Source organism: Clarias gariepinus, chromosome 7 (genome assembly GCF_024256425.1).
Source record: "Clarias gariepinus isolate MV-2021 ecotype Netherlands chromosome 7, CGAR_prim_01v2, whole genome shotgun sequence".
NCBI lineage: Eukaryota > Metazoa > Chordata > Actinopteri > Siluriformes > Clariidae > Clarias > Clarias gariepinus.
Window position 1 is genome coordinate 26,816,499 of NC_071106.1, and position 16,534 is coordinate 26,833,032.

Genomic DNA, 16,534 nt, shown 5'->3' on the forward strand with positions numbered 1-16,534 from the left:
CTTATTGGTCGGGATTTATTTTTCCTTTTTTTTTAAGTTAACATGCAGGTTAATTTGTTTTATTTTTACTTAAATTTTTTTTGTAAATTGTTATTTTTATGTTTTTTTTGGGGGCTTTGGAACGAATAATTTTAATTTCCATTATTTCTTATGGGAAAATGTGCTTTGATTTACGAGTGTTTTGGAATACGAGGAATACGATAGATAGATATATAAATAGATAGATACTTTGATTTTTGATGCAAAAGAAAATTCCTTTCCTAGCCATAGAGACACTAACACAAAGTTAGGTTGTAGATTGCACAATGTATATCTTACATATAGTCAGTACACACAGGGTGTAAGCGCCAAAGCGCTCTCAGTTTGATTTTCGTTATGTTTGTTTGTAGTTTTGTTTTAATTGGACTTCAAGTCCCAGACTGCACCTCGGTCAGGTGACGTAGTCATTTACCTGATCCGAGGGAAGTAATTAAGTTTAGAATAAATAGCCTGACTGAACTTCAGTCTAGCTTTTGTTATTGTAATTATGATTATGATTTATGTCGGTGTTGGTTTTTCGTTAAAGGTTTAAAGCTGCAAACGTGCCCAAAGAAAAGAGCTAAGGTTTTTTTTGTGTTTTGCCTTGTCAATAAAAGCCTTTATTAAAACGCCAGCTCGCCTCCTGCACTTATGCCACGACCACGCAGACACCGATTGAGCACTCATGACAGAAAGCTAGACCGTAAAAGTGGCATAGCGGAGGTCGCTCCCCCAGATGTTTTTTGGGGGGGCGCTATTACCATCTCGCCCGAGCTGGCGGAATGGCTGGACGGCAGCGAGGAGGAAGGAGAGAGAGAGCTGTGACAGAGCTGGGAAGGCTGCAGGCTCGCCACTCGGCGGACGCCATTTAAAGGTGAGGCAGCGGGGAGATACATGGTCCCAAGCACCGACCAAGAGACACGGGCCGAGAAGGTCTGGCAGGACAGTGGCGAGGATCAAACGGAAGACGTCTACACGTTTTTGGCACAGCAAAACAGGGAGCGCATTTCAGACCTGCGGGAGCAGGTGGCGCAGCTCCAAAAGCTGCTCGTCCAGGTTCGGGAGAGCCAAGCTGTAGTCCCGGATATTCTCCCTCTCTCTGATCTGGACGACATGCTCCCTTTCCCGCCTCCGCCTGTGGTCGACGCGGAGGACTACGCGCCGCTCCTGCACAGCCACGAGGACGTGTTTCCTCCACCACCGCCGCCCCTCTTCCTCATTGAGGACGACGTGCCGCTGCTGAACGGTGAGGACGACACACTGCCTCTGCTCGAAAGCACGGGTGGCGAGCCGTGGAGCGACTGGGAGAGCATCGTCCTTCCTCCACCTCCAGGCTTCGCGGACGTCGCTTCAGCTCCTCAGCCACCGGACGCAGCGAGCGTCGCTCCAGCTCCTCAGCCGCAGCGAGCGTCGCTCCAGCTCCTCGGCCGCAGCGAGCGTCGCTCCAGCTCCTCAGCCGCAGCGAGCGTCGCTCCAGCTCCTCAGCCGCAGCGAGCGTCGCTCCAGCTCCTCAGCCGAAGCGAGCGTCGCTCCAGCTCCTCAGCCGAAGCGAGCGTCGCTCCAGCTCCTCAGCCGAAGCGAGCGTCGCTCCAGCTCCTCAGCCGCCGGACGCAGCGAGGGTCGCTTCAGCTCCTCAGCTGTCACCAGTTGGGGTGTAATGGCAGGTGTTGAACGCCGTGGGCGGAAGGAGCAGGCATGGAGGCAGAGGGGTTGTGTAATCAAAAAAAGAGTCTTTAATGAACATTAAACACAAAATATAAATAAAGACACAAAGGAACAACCAAACTCAAACAATACTTAACTCTGTGCTAACAGGGGCTCTCTGGCAAGACACAGACTGGAGGACGAACACACATCCTGTGGCGTGACACAGGCAGAGGGACAAATAACACGTCCTGTGGCGAGACACAGACAGAGGGACACATAACACGTCCTGTGGCGAGACACAGGCAGAGGGACACATAACACGCCCTGTGACGAGACACAGGCAGAGGGACACATAACACGCCCTGTGGCGAGACACAGGCAGAGGGACACATAACACGCCCTGTGGCGAGACACAGGCAGAGGGACACATAACACGCCCTGTGGCGAGACACAGGCAGAGGGACACATAACACGCCCTGTGGCGAGACACAGGCAGAGGGAGGACAAACACATAACAGGACACACAAACTATGCGTGGAGCTGAAACTGGACACTAGAGGGAGACACGTAGAGACTAGAGGGAGACACGTAGAGACTAGAGGGAGACACGTAGAGACTGGAGAGAGACGGGACTAGGGCTAAAGACATGGCAGTCAGCTAGGCATGGCTTTTAGCTAAACATGGTTAAGATTGCTCTTAACCATGGCAGTCAGCTACACATACACCTAGCTAAACATGTCTTCAGCCCCAACATGCACTAAGCTACACTTACCTAATAGCTCAACACACAGTAGGGACTTGGGGCACAGAAACACAGAGACAAGGGATACCCAGTGGCTAGGCTAGGAGACATTCCAAGACCAAGCTCACTGGGACACTAGGGAGAGAGGAAACACAGGATAGCTAGGGACACAAAGGGGCTATGACCAGAAGCATGCTAGTTAACTCAACATAGATTTTAGCTAAACACACTCCTAGCCAAACACACACCTAGCTACTTACCTGGCTAGCTAAACACATAAGCTAAACACATAAGAACACAGGAAGAACAAAAACCACGGAACTCACATACATTTAGGACAGGACTGAATCAGCTCCACTAACACAGACACACTGAACATACACAGAAACATTGCCAATAAGAGAGCCTAAGTCAACACAACTTAAATCAAAATATAAACTAAACAAAGAACAAAAAAAATAACTAAAACAAAATGCCCACACAAATGACAGTGGTGATACCAAAATTGCTCGACCCAGTTTCCCAGACTAAACAGCTATTTATAGATGGCTTAATGGCTACCTCGGCTCAGGTGTGCACTTGCACCACCTGACCGAGGTGCCTGCTGGGAAACTGAGTCAGCCAACAAAAACTACAAATAAAAAACAGTGACCTCTGGTGGTGGACCCTTACAGTACCCCCCCCCCCCCCCTTAAACCGCTAGCTCCCGTAGTCGACTGTGTGGCAGAGGCAGCACCGGATCGCTGTTGTAGGCCGCGCGGAGGGGGCGGCACTTGCTCTGAGAAGTAGTCACTTACCTGAACCGAGGGAAGTAATTAAGTTTAGTATAAATAGCCTAACTGAACTTCAGTCAGGCGTCTAGCTTTTGTTATTGTAATTACGATTATGATTTATATAGGTGTTGGTTTTCGTTAAAGGTTTAAAGCTGCAAACGTGCTCAAAGAAAAGAGCTAAGGTTTTGTTTTGTGTTTTGCCTTGTCAATAAAAGCCTTTATTAAAACGCCAGCTCGCCTCCTGCACTTATGCCACGACCACGCAGACACCGATTGAGGAATCATGACACAGGGTAATGACCAGAAGTTACTAGTGCAATACACTAGAACAAACACTGCAAGATATATAAGGAGTATATAAATAAAGCATATAAATAAAAAAATGTAACTTTTTTTTTTAAGACATCAATAAGAGAAATGAGGTTAATTGCATTTCAGCCAATGTGCAATTTATATGTGGCAACAGTGCAAACATAATTAATTGTGCAAAGACGTAAGTACAAAGAGCAGCATGAAAGTGACAATGAAATTTAGTCTGTGTGTAAATGGCAAAGAAGGCAAAAATTAGAGTAACTAAGCAGACCCTGAAGCTAACAAATGAGAGTTATTCTTATAACACCATCATAGCAGATTAGCCTAGGTCCCCCAGTCCACAATTCTCATGTCCTTGTAGTGAGGTGTTGAAGAGTAGAAGCCTGTCCATTGAGCAATTTTGGGACAGAAGTCTTCTGCTGAACACACTCTTCTGGTTGCAGAAAACTATGTGCAACGGGTGGTCAAGGTTGGCATGATGGACAGCATTTTGTCTCATCCTCTCTACCACTTCCTTGAGAGAGTCCAGTTCCAGACCCCCCACCGAATCAGCTCTTCTGACCACTTTGTCCAATCGCGTAGCACTCCTGTTTTTCAGGCTACCTCCCAGCACACCACCACATAGAAAAGCACACTGGCGATGACTGATAAAACTTTTTACAGATGTTGACAGATCCTAGTCTCCCGAGGAACAGTCAGCTCTGATCTTTCTTATACAGAAAGTCAGTGTTTACTGACCAGTCCAGTTTGTCATCCAACTGTAGCAATCTCTATGACCTGACCCTCTCAACATCCACTCCCTCGATGGAGACAGGTAGCATGGGAGACCTGGACTGATGAAAGTCAATAACTATCACCTTGGTCTTAATGATGTTTAGTTGTAGCTGGCTTAGATTGCACCACGCCACAAAGTCCTTGACCAGGCTTCTGTATTCGCCCTCCTAACCATTCTTAATTCACCCCAAAATAGCAGTGTCATCTGAGAACTTCTGCGTGAGCATATACATTTAGGCATTTGGCAGACATTCTTATTCAGTGCAACCTACAAAAAGTGCTTTGAAGTTTCCCTCATTGGATAGATACTTACACTGTGTTACTAGGTTACGAGCTAAGTGCCATCAGTCAAACACAATAGGAAAGGGGATTTATTTACTTATAAAAGGTGGGGGGGGGGGGGGGGCACAGTACAAAAGAAACTAATACATCTTGAGTCATCAGTTAAAGGTTGTTAAAAACATTCCACCACCTACAGTGGTGTGAAAAAGTATTTGCCCCCTTACTGACTTCTTTTTTTTTGCACGTTTGTCGCATTTTAATGTTACAGATCATCAAACAAATTTAAATATGAGTCAAAGATAACACAAATTAACACATTATGCAGTTTTTAAATGAAGGTTTTTACTACTAAAAGAAAACAAAGTCCAAAACTACATAGCCTGTGTGAAAGGGTGTTTGCCCCTAGACCTAATAACTGGTTGGGCCACCCTTAGCAGCAACTACTGCAATCAAGCATTTTCGATAACTTGCAATATGTCTCTTACAGCACTGTGGAGGTTTTTGGCCCACTCATTCTTGTAATTCAGCCACATTGGAGGGTTTCCGAGAATGAACCGTCTTTTTAAGGTCATGCCACAGCATCTCAATTGGATTCAGATCAGGACTTTGAATAGGCCACTCCAAAGTCTTCATTTTGTTTTTTTTTAGCCATTCAGAAGTGGACTTGCTGGTGTGCTTTGGATCATTGTCCCGCTGCAGAAACCAAGTTTGCTTTAGCTTGAGGTCACAAACAGATAGCTGGACATTCTCCTTCAGGATATTTTGGTACACAGCAGAATTTATGGTTCCATTTATTACTGCAAGTCTTCCAGATCCTGAAGCAGCAAAACACCCCCAAACCATTACACTAACACCACCATATTTTACTGTTTGTATGCTGATCTCTTTCTGAAATGCGGTTTTACTTTTATGCTACACATAATTTTCCAGACTGATAGATCTCTAGTTTCTTTCTCATTTGTTTTTGAATTTCTGTGGCTTTCGGCATGATGTCTAGCTTTTGAGGATCTCTTGTTCTAATTCACTTTGTCAGACAGGTCCTATTTAAGTGATTTCTTGATTGTAAACAGGTGTTGCAGTGATCAGGCCTGGGTGTGGCTAGATAAATTGAACCTAAGTGTGATAAACTAGAGTTATGTTTTAACAGGGGGGGGGCAAACATTTTTTCACACAAGGCTGTGTAGTTTTGAATTTTGTTTTCCCTTAATAATAAATATCTTCGAGCCTCCGAGTGGCGCAGTGGTAAAGTGCTCATCCTATCTTCCGGAGATCGCCGGTTCGAACCCCGGGTGATGCTGTTTTCCTCACACAGCCAGAGGCACAGGGAGCTGATTGGCTGAGCTCTCTCAGAAGGGAAGTATGAGAGGTACTTGCGCTCCCACATTAATCACGGCTCTACAGCCAATCAGGGGCGTCTGTGAGCGTTACTCCGCCCCTAACGGTGCGTGAGCAAGCATTTTGCGGTCGGCTGACGTCACGCGGTTCGGAGGAAACACGTGATAGTCTTCGCCCTCCCGGCTGAATGGTAGTAGTAGCCTTAATGTGGGAGCCCCCTAGTGATGGGGAGGAATTGGCCACGACTAAATTAGGGGAGAAAATTGAACAAAAATAAATAAATAAATATATATATATTAAAAAAAATAATAATAATAATAAATATCTTCATTTAAAAACTGCATGATGTAATTACTTTTGTTATCTTTGACTAATATTTAAATTTGTTTGATAATACTAAGCTTTTTCTAAGCGATTAAAAATAAGAAATAGACTGGACAAAAATTGCATTTATAAGAGAGTGTTGAGCCACTGCCGACCAAAAAGAACACAAAGGCTCATCTCACGTTTGCCAAAAACCATCTTGATTATACCCAAGATTTTGGGCAAATATTCTGTAGAATATTCTTTTCACAGAATATTTGCTACAGTTCCCTTTACAATTCTGTGGACTGATGGGACAAAAGTTTAAATTTTGGAAGGTTTGTGTGCCCTGTTACATCTCGCATACAACTAACACAGCATTTCATAAAAAGAACATCATACCAACACTCAAACATGGTGGTGGTAGTGCGATTGCCTGAGGCTGGTTTGCAGATTCAGGATCTGGACGACTTGTAATTTATGGAACCATGAATTCTGTGCTTTACCAGAAAATCCTGAAAGAGCATGTCCGGCCATCAGTTCGTGACCTCAAGCTCAAATGCACTTTGGGTTATGCAGCAAGCAATGATCCGAAACAAACAACAAGTCCACCTCTGAATGGCCTAGACAAAGTTCTTCCAGGCAGAGCGAGGGAATGGGGAACTTTTCTATGGGGTGCCCAAGTCCCCTGCTATGCCACCGTTGAGGCGTTTACCAACGAATTGAGGTAGGTGTTCAATCTTTCATTTTCTGGACGACTGGCGACAGGTGAACTTACTCAAGTTATGCCAAGAGCTTCATTATGTGCACAACTATGCCGTCGATTTCAGGACTCTGCCTCCCTCTTGTGGCTGTGATCATGCTTCGATGCACTGTTCGATGCTTTTCTTCATGGACTCGCCGACCCCATCAAGGCTAAACTAGCAGCATGAGCACTTCCTTTCACTCTTTAAGAGCCCATTGATCTTGCTACCCGCATCTTAAAGCCCTTTAGCAACTTAAAGGGGTCATCCAGACACATTTTTCATTAAATGTTAATATGATCTTTAGGGTCCTAATGAAAAGTTTGTAATATATTTAATTAAAAATTCTCAATGGTTGTTTAAAAAAACACTAATTTTAACTTGTAAAAACTAGCTCTGTTCTTAGCAACCTGTTTCCTTTACCATGTTACCATGTTTCTTTAATTGCTTATGATCTCTGCTGAGCCCACCACCCCCAGTTCTGTGTGGCGTGTCTTTACAACACACGTGGGGTATAGCCACAGGAATGTAGTCCAGTGCGGGCAATGCTTTGGACTGCATTACCCACAAAGCATTGCCCACAACGCAGTGCGAGCAATGCTTTGTGGGTAATGCAGTCCAAACTGGAAAACGCTGGAATATAGAGCTCGAGCCTGTTTTCTAAAGTAGTTTTTGGTTTAATTTAAGTACGGAACATACGCGGAAGTTTGTAATATCGCCTGACAACGCAAAAATTAAAAGAATGGACATGCATCGACTCAATTTGTCTTTCTCATCACTGCACGGGCATGAATTAACGGGTTGTTACGCTGCCGCAAACAACAACAACAAAAGCGAGGAAACTTACTGAGAGAGATACGGACACGATGTGTTTACTGATGTGTTTACATGACTTCTTAATCTTCGACAGACATCGTTATAAACCATTTAACATTACAAAGGTAAGCATAATATAGTTTTCCGACTACGTACACAGTTTGCCACTAGACAATCACCTTAATGCATTGTTTATTATAAACGGGCGATTAGGGATTATATAGAGACGGATGTACACAGAGAAAAAGCCATAACCATGTTCTATGAGAGTATAAGTTAACTTACACTCCGCATTTATCGTGATTATTAGAAAAGGCGATCTGCAAAGATTCATAGAAAAAGGAATTACACTCACTGAGCCTGGTGAAGATGAAGCAGGAACACAAAGTTAGTACAGATCCATTTTTTAGGAGCAGCTTCGTAGCGAAACCTGCTTTATATTGACCCGCGTTTATAAAGCAGTCTGGTAAAAAATGATTAGCGCAAACATGAACGCATTTAGGTAGATCGGCGGGGACGTTAGCTTCAAAAACAAAATTCAGCCACTGCGTCCTTAGCGGCTCAGATGTCAGTAGTGAATGATGACTGCTGTGTTCGCTATTACACCCAGCAACTGTACACGACACTCGCTTAGGCGCCATTTTGCTCCAGCGACGAAAAACAATGGCCAACAGCTTCTTCTCACTCGGGGCGGGTCTTTGCTAAAACACCAGTGTCAATCAACTAGTGTAGGAGCGGCCTCTTGTGGTGTGGCGTCACAGTGACAGGCATTTGCGATTGGCCTGATTTCAGAAAGGGCATGTTATTGTAATAAATGAAAAGAAAAACATTGGGCAGCTCTTTATCATCGTAGAGTGGTTGTGTATGCACTCTCCTAACACACAGTCCAAACAGCTTAAAAAAGTGCATGTAGGCCTGTATGACCCCATTAAAACTCCACTGCTTACTCAGCTCTCCATCTCAGACCTCACTAGGCCTTTGTGTGAAACCCTGCCTGAAACCTTGCAAATTGGCCACAGACGCCGTTCACTACATTTTTTTGATGAAGGTTCCTGGGTGGTACCACCCTCCCAAGAGGCCGTCTCTATTCATTGTCATGGAACAGTATATCTCAGAGTTCTTAGCCACAGGAATCACCCTCTGGATTTTTCCTTTGTGGAGAAAAAAAGATATCTTTGTCCATGTATATACTATAGGGGACTTAACAAAATCACATTCAAGAACTGCTACCCACTTCCCTCGCTGTCTACAGCTTTTTAATTACTCCAAGATGCTCACATGTTCACCAGGCTTGATCTCTACTGGGGGTAAACTTTATCTACGCTTATCACCTAGTCAGGATCAGGGAGGGCAGTCTTTAACACCCCCACTAGCCACTACGAATACCTGGTAGTCCCATTTTGTCTAACTAATTCCCCAGCTGTGTTCCAGGCCTTCATAAATGACGATCTCCGCAACTTCCTCAATACCTTTGTATTTGCCTATCTTGATGACATTCAGATTTTTTTCTCACTCACTCAACTGATGGTCACTCCCCTCACCACTCTCACCTCCATCAAGATTCCCTTTTAGTGGAACCCTCAAGCCCAGGACGCATTCAACCACCTCAAGTGTTTATTCACCATGAGCGCCTATTCTTGTCTGGGTCGACTCCGAAACAGGAGTCGGAGTAGTTCTCTCTCAGAGATCTCCCCAAGATAACAAACTTCACTCATTCTCGTTTTTCTCTTGCCAACTTACACTTTTCCCTTTACTCAAACTCCCTCCCACCAAAAAACGGCCGAGCTCATGATAAACCATGTATTTTATCTCCATGGCCTCCCGGTAGTACAGTCTCCGACAGGGGTCCTAGGTTCTCTATATGTCTTTGTTCCAATGCTGTTTAGGCTACCAGCCACCGTTATTTCCCACCCAGGAGGAGAAAACCACTGTCCTGTCAGCCCAAGCCTTTGTCTGTCACTACAAAAACACATGGCGACGGGCCCGTGCTCAGCTGATATGCACCGTGGGCACCTTTTAACATAAGGTCAACCAGTACCATTCTGCAGCGCCAGAGTACCATGTTGGCCAAAGAGTCATGCTCTCCACTCATGACCTGCCACTTGGTGTGAGTGTGACTGCTGGTAGCTTTGTGAATGCAGCATGTGATGTAGATGTCTTCGATAGAGGGAAGAGAGACCCTGACGATCTTGTCAGCCGTCTTGCGAACCAAGATGGCACAATTCCCAAACCAGACAGTGATGCAGCTGCTCAGGATGCTCTCGATAGTCCCTCTATGGAAGGTGTTAAAGGGGTCATACAGGCCTACATGCAAGCTGTTTGGACTGAACTGTGTGTTAGGAGAGTGCGTACACAACCATTCTACGATGATAAAGAGCCGCCCAGTGGTTTTCTTTTCATTTATTACAATAACATGCCCCTTCTGAAATCGGGCCAATCGCAAATGCCTGTCGATGTGACCCCACACCACAAGAGGCCGCTCCTACACTAGTTGATTGACACTGTACAGAAAGCTTTGTTTTAGCAAAGACCCGCCCCGAGTGAGAAGAAGCTGTCGGCCATTGTTTTTCGCCGCTGGAGCAAAATGGCGCCTAAGCGAGTGTTATGTACAGTTGTTGGGTGTAAGAGCGAACACAGCAGTCGTCATTCACTACCTAGGGTTAGTGACCTAGGGTACCTACCTAGGATTAGGTATCTAAGCCACTGAGGACGCAGTGGCTGAATTTAGTTTTTGAGGCTAATGTCCCCGCCGATTTACCTAAATGCGTTCATGTTTGCGATAATCATTTTTCACCAGACTGCTTTATAAACGCGGGTCAATATAAAGCAGGTTTTACTAGGAAGCTGCTCCTAAAAAATGGATCTGTACTAACGCTTCATGTTCCTGCTTCATCTTCATCAGGCTCAGTAAGTAATTGCAGATCGCCTTTTCTAATAATCACGATGAATGCGGAGTGTAAGTTAACTTATACTCTCATAGAACATGGTTATGGCTTCTTCTCTATGTACATCCGTCTCTATATAATCCCTAATCGCCCGTTTATAATAAACAATGCATTAAGGTGATTGTCTAGTTGCAAACTGTGTGGGTAGTCGGAAAACTATATTATGCTTACCTTTGTTACGTTAGATGGTTTATAACGATGTCTGTCGAAGATTAAGAAGTCATGTAAACACATCAGTAAACACATCGCGTCCGTATCTCTCTCTGTAAGTTTCTCCATTTTATGTTGTTGTGGCTCGCGGCAGTGCAACAGCCGTTAATTCATGCCCATGCAGTGATGAGAAAGACAAATCGAGTCGATGCATGTCTATTCTTTTAATTTCTGCGTTGTCAGGCGATATTACAAACTTCCGCGTAGGTTCCGTACTTAAATCAAACCAAAAACGACTGAAGAAAACAGGCTCAGGCTCCATATTTCAGCGTTTTCCAGTTTGGACTGCATTACCCACAAAGCACTGCGTTGTGGGCAATGCTTTGTGGGTAATGCAGTCCAAAGCATTGCCCACACTGGACTACACTTTCCCTGGCTATACCCCACGTGTGTTGTGAAGACACGCCCCACAGAACTGGGCGGGGGTGGGGGGGGGGGGGGGGGGGGGCTCAGCAGAGGTCATGAGCGTTTAAATTACCATGTACTGAAACAGGTTGCTGAGAACAGAGCTAGTTTTTACCAGGTAAAAGTAGTGTTTTTTTTACACAATCCTTTTGAATTTTTAATTAACATATAATACAAACTTTTCATTAGGACCCTAAAGATCATATTAACATTTAATGAAAAATGGGATGTGTAGGACCTTTTAGATTCGGTGGTGAAAGCTGAGCCTTCCTTAGCCTTCCCAGAAACAAAAGATGTTGTTGGGCGTTCATGTGCAAGGAGCTGGTATTGAGGAAGCAGGTAAGGTTCTCCTCCAGATGGACACCCTGGATTTGGTGCTGTTGACGATCTCCACAGAAGAGCCGTTGATGTTCAACAGAGAGTGTTCGCTCCATGTCTTCTGAAGTCAACAACTACCTCTTTTGTTTTAGCAACATTCAGAGACAGGTTGTTGTCTTCACACCAGTCAGTTAGCCTCTGCACATTCTCTCTATCTGCTGAGTCATCATTCTTGCTGATGAGATCACCCCGGCCATGTCATCAGCAAACTTGATGTGGTTGGAACTGTGTGTCACCAAACAGTCGTGAGTCAGCAGTGTGAATAGCAGGGGACTGAGAAAACAGCCCTGAGGTGCCCCAGTACTCAGTGTGGTAGTGCTCAAGGTGCAGTTTCCGGACCCGCACGGATCTGCACGGACAGATCTTCTGGTCAGAAAATCCAGGATCCAGATACAGAGGAAGGTGTTCAGGCCCAACACGCTTAGCTTCCCAATCAGATGTTGGGGGATGATAGTATTGAATGGTGATCAGAAATCTATGTACAGCATTTATATGTATTTGGCCTTCTTGTCTAGATTTGTAAGGGCCAGATGGTTTGGTGGAGATGGCGTCGTCCATTGAACAGTTAGGATGATACACAAACTGCAGTGGGTCCAGTGAGGGGGGCAGCAGGTTCTTGATGTGTCTCATGATGTCGCTTAAAGCACTTCATGTGCAACAGGATGGTAGTCATAGAGACAAGACACAAAAGACTTCTTTGGCACAGTGACAATGGTGGTGGACTTGGATTGTGGGAATGACGATGCTGGTCAGAGAGATGTTGAAGATGTTGGTAAGAACATCTGCCATCCGTTCAGCACATTTACTGAGCACTCCAGGGATGCCAGGGATATTGTTTGGTCCACGAGCTTTATGTGAGTTGATTCTGTGTAGAGTATGTCATGTCGCTGTGCATGTCGAACTAGAAGCTGTTTAGCACATCTGGAAGGGAGCAGGCACTCTTACAGGGAGGTGATGATTTCCTGTAGTTGGTGATGTCTTGTATGACCTGCCATATGCGGCGTGTGTCACCGCTGTTTCTGAAGTGGTTGTAAATTCTCTGGCTGTGTGCGCATTTTGCCTCTCTGATGGCCCGGGACAGTTTGGCCCTTGCTCTTTTTAGGGCCACCTTGTCCCCTGCTCTGAAGGCGAAATCTTGGATCTTCAGAAGTGCATGCACCTCCTCAATAATGGAGGAGACAGTGACATCATCAGTGCATTTGTTGATGTAGCTGGCGATTGATTACTTGTACTCCTCCAAGTCATCGTAAATTGCAGCTTCCCTAAACATGTTCCAGTCAGTGTTCTCAAAACAGTCCTGAAGAGCAGAGATGGTTCCTGCTAAACAGATTTTCACCTGCTTCAGAACCGGTTTTGAACGCCTGATGAGTGGTCTGTATGCTGAAATTAGCATGACAGAAATGTGGTCTGATTAGCCAAGGTAGGGATGGGGCTCTGCCCGATATGCGCTGAGGATGCTTATGTAAACAAGATCCAGCCTGTTTTTCTGTCACGTTGCAAAGTGCACATACTGATGGAATTTAGGGAGCACTGACTTGAGATTTGCATGGTTGAAATCATCAGTGATAATAAACAGCATGTCATTAGTTTAGTAGATACCAACATTGATTCAGTAGATAATGCCAAGGTTGACTGAATGTTGGCACAATGTTGGTTTAGTAGATAATTGCAAGGATAGAAATTGAAAATTAAATTAGACTCTTTTCATCATTGCCAATAATGAGAAAACACATTTATATCTCCAGAAATTTGTTTGCAAATGTGATAAAATGATTATAACCTAAGAAAACATATGTAATCATTTTGTAACTACAAAAAAAAACACTTAATACAACCACTTTTCCTCCCTGGCAATAAGTGCCATCTAGTGACCCGTTTAGCAATAAGTGCCATCTAGTGACCCATTTAACAGTGTTCACAGTTGAGTACAAAGCACAATGAATTTAACATTTCTAATTTTAGAACTCATAAGAAAAAAATGGGTGTGTCTTATTTTAACTGTTACTCCTTATGAACTGTGCCACAATGTCTTAACTGCATATTTTCAGCAGGCTTTGGACGCTAGCTTGGCGGGGGGCCAAGAGGCCCTAGAAAAACTGGAAATAGCTGTCACAGACTTTTTTGCTAAAGAGATGCTGTGTGGGAGAGGCAGATGAAAAAGATGGAAAAGGTTCTGTCACAGTTAATAGACATGAGGCGAGGCGGCGTAGCTGTGATACATGAAATGTGGGGTTGACTCGCTGCATTGCAGAGGGGAGCCGGAGCTTGACGGTGCATGGATTGACAATTTTGTTTGGAGAGCATGACTCTGCTCCACTCTGTACTTTGGGGCCTGAGAGCACCTGCAGTCTGCTTTGTCCGACTCGCAAAAAGGTCTTCCTTGCTTGCAGCCATGTCTACTATTTGGCTTCGCCTTTTTTCCCGTTTTTTGCGCTTTTTGGAAAACACGCGGGTTTCTCCTTTTAAGAACGACAAATGGAATTCAGCTCAAAACAACTAAACTCCGACTCAGGTACGATATAATGGATAATATTCAGCTTGTTCAGTGTGTGAAGTGCAGGTTGTTTAGACATTCTTCCTCCGTCGTTAGTGGTAATTTTACTTGTGATAGGTAAAATTTAAATTAGGACATATAAAATTAGCCAGGCCTTTAGGGGCGCCAGTGGCAGTGGTAAGATGTATCCCGGGAGCCAGAGCACCAAACATAGCAGGTGTTCATTAGGGCTCTAGGACAGCATAGGTTCTCTAGATAGAGATAGTGGTACATGCTGGAGCTAACGATATACGCCTTCAACAGGCAGAGGTTGGTAAGAATAACTTTTCAGAGGTGTTTAAATTAGCGATATCCGATGACATAATATGCTCCGGTCCCATCCCAATGAGATGTGATCTTACAGCCCGAACATTCTGTTCTCCGAGTTAAGCAAAAATGTAGAAAGACCCAGAAAGTCTGTTTCAGTAATTTAATTAACATAGATACCACAAACTTGGATCACGCTGAATGCGCAGCCGGCACCGCTGATCTGAAGCTAGGACTGTTAAATATTAGATCTCTCGCATCTAAAGCAGTTATAGTTAATGAAATTATCACGGATCAGGAATTTGATATACTCTGTTTAAGAGAAACCTGGATTAAACAGGACGAGTATGTAGCTCTAAATGAAGCTAGTCCTCCTGGATACAGCTATATACACTAGCCACGGTTAACTGGTAGAGGAGGAGGCGTCGCAGTTTTTCACAATGATAATTTGACTATTATACAAAAACACAGACACAAATTTAATTCATTTAAAGTTCTTTATAGTAACATAAGTGTAGCTACAAATATTAAGTCCTCTCAGTCGATTCCACTAATTGTCATTTACAGACCTCCAGGGCCGTACTTTGAATTTTTTAGTGAATTTTCAGATTTCCTCTCAAACCTAGTCGTTTCTGTAGACAAGGCGTTAATTGCTGAGAAGATTTTAATATTCATTTTGAGAATCCAGAATTCAATTCAATTCAATTCAATTTTATTTGTATAGCGCTTTTAGCAATTTTCAATGCCGCAAAGCAGCTTTACATAGTCAAAAGAATTATTTAAGTTTGTATGAAATGTGAATTTGTATGAATCAAAATGGTCAGTTTGTCCCTAGTGAGCAAGCCGAGGGCGACAGTGGCAAGGAAAAACTCCCTGAGATGGTAATAGGAAGAAACCTTGAGAGGAACCAGACTCAACAGGGAACCCATCCTCATTTGGGTGAAACAGAAAGCAGTAAATGATCTGCATTTATACAGTGTGTAGGGTGGGAGGCAGTTCAGCTATAATAGCTGATGTTAATTGATGTTAATATGGAGTCCAGGTAGTTATTGAAGACCCAGGTAGACTTGTAAGAAGTTCCAGTCATGAACTATCAAACTGTCAAGTCCTCAGAGAAACAGTTGCCAACACCAGTCAAGGCCAGAACCATTTTCTAGGTAGAGAGAATCATTCCCAGACACCAGACGCATCCCAGAGAGACACACGGGGCATCCATGTGACGAGATCTTCAGCCAGAAGCGGGGCACCAGGATGGGTCAGACAGGTCCGGAGGGCAGAGGGAGTCTGGATCACTGGCAGCTCAGGAACGACATGTGTAGCTCGACAGAGAGAGAGAGAAAGAGTGAAAGGGGGGGACAGGAGGAGAGAGGAAAAAGAAAGAGGGGGGGAAAGAGAAGAAGAGGAGAGATGGCAGTTAGGTATGGTCACAGTCACACAATGTATAATGTGAATGTATATTAACTGTAGAGTGCAAGCAGAGACTCCGGCAGGACTAACTATGACAGCATAACTAAAAGGGAGAGCCAGAAGGAAACACAAACATGAGGGCTTCCTGACATGTAAAGCAAACAATCACCTCACCGTCAGCAAACCTGAGTGATCAATGAGAGTGAAGAAGACAGCATCCAAACATACCAGTTCACCATAATACTCTACGCCCATGAGTCCCCCAGATCTGCTCCTTTACCTATGGCAAATCTATTTATAAAAATGCTTGGCTAAATAAATAGGTTTTTAGCCTGGACTTAAACACTGAGACTGTGTCTGAGTCCCGAACACTATTTGGAAGACTATTCCATAACTTTGGGGCTTTGTAAGAAAAAGCTCTGCCCCCAGCTGTATTTTTCATAATACGCGGTACTGACAAGCAGCCTGCATCCTTTGATCGAAGTAGGCGTGGCGGATCGTAAGACACTAGCAGTTCGCTCAGGTACTGCGGCGGGAGACCATTTAATGCTTTATATGTCAAGAGTAGTATTTAAAAATTTCACAGGGAGCCAATGGAGTGAAGATAAGATAGGGGTGATGTGCTCATATCTTCTGGTTCTGGT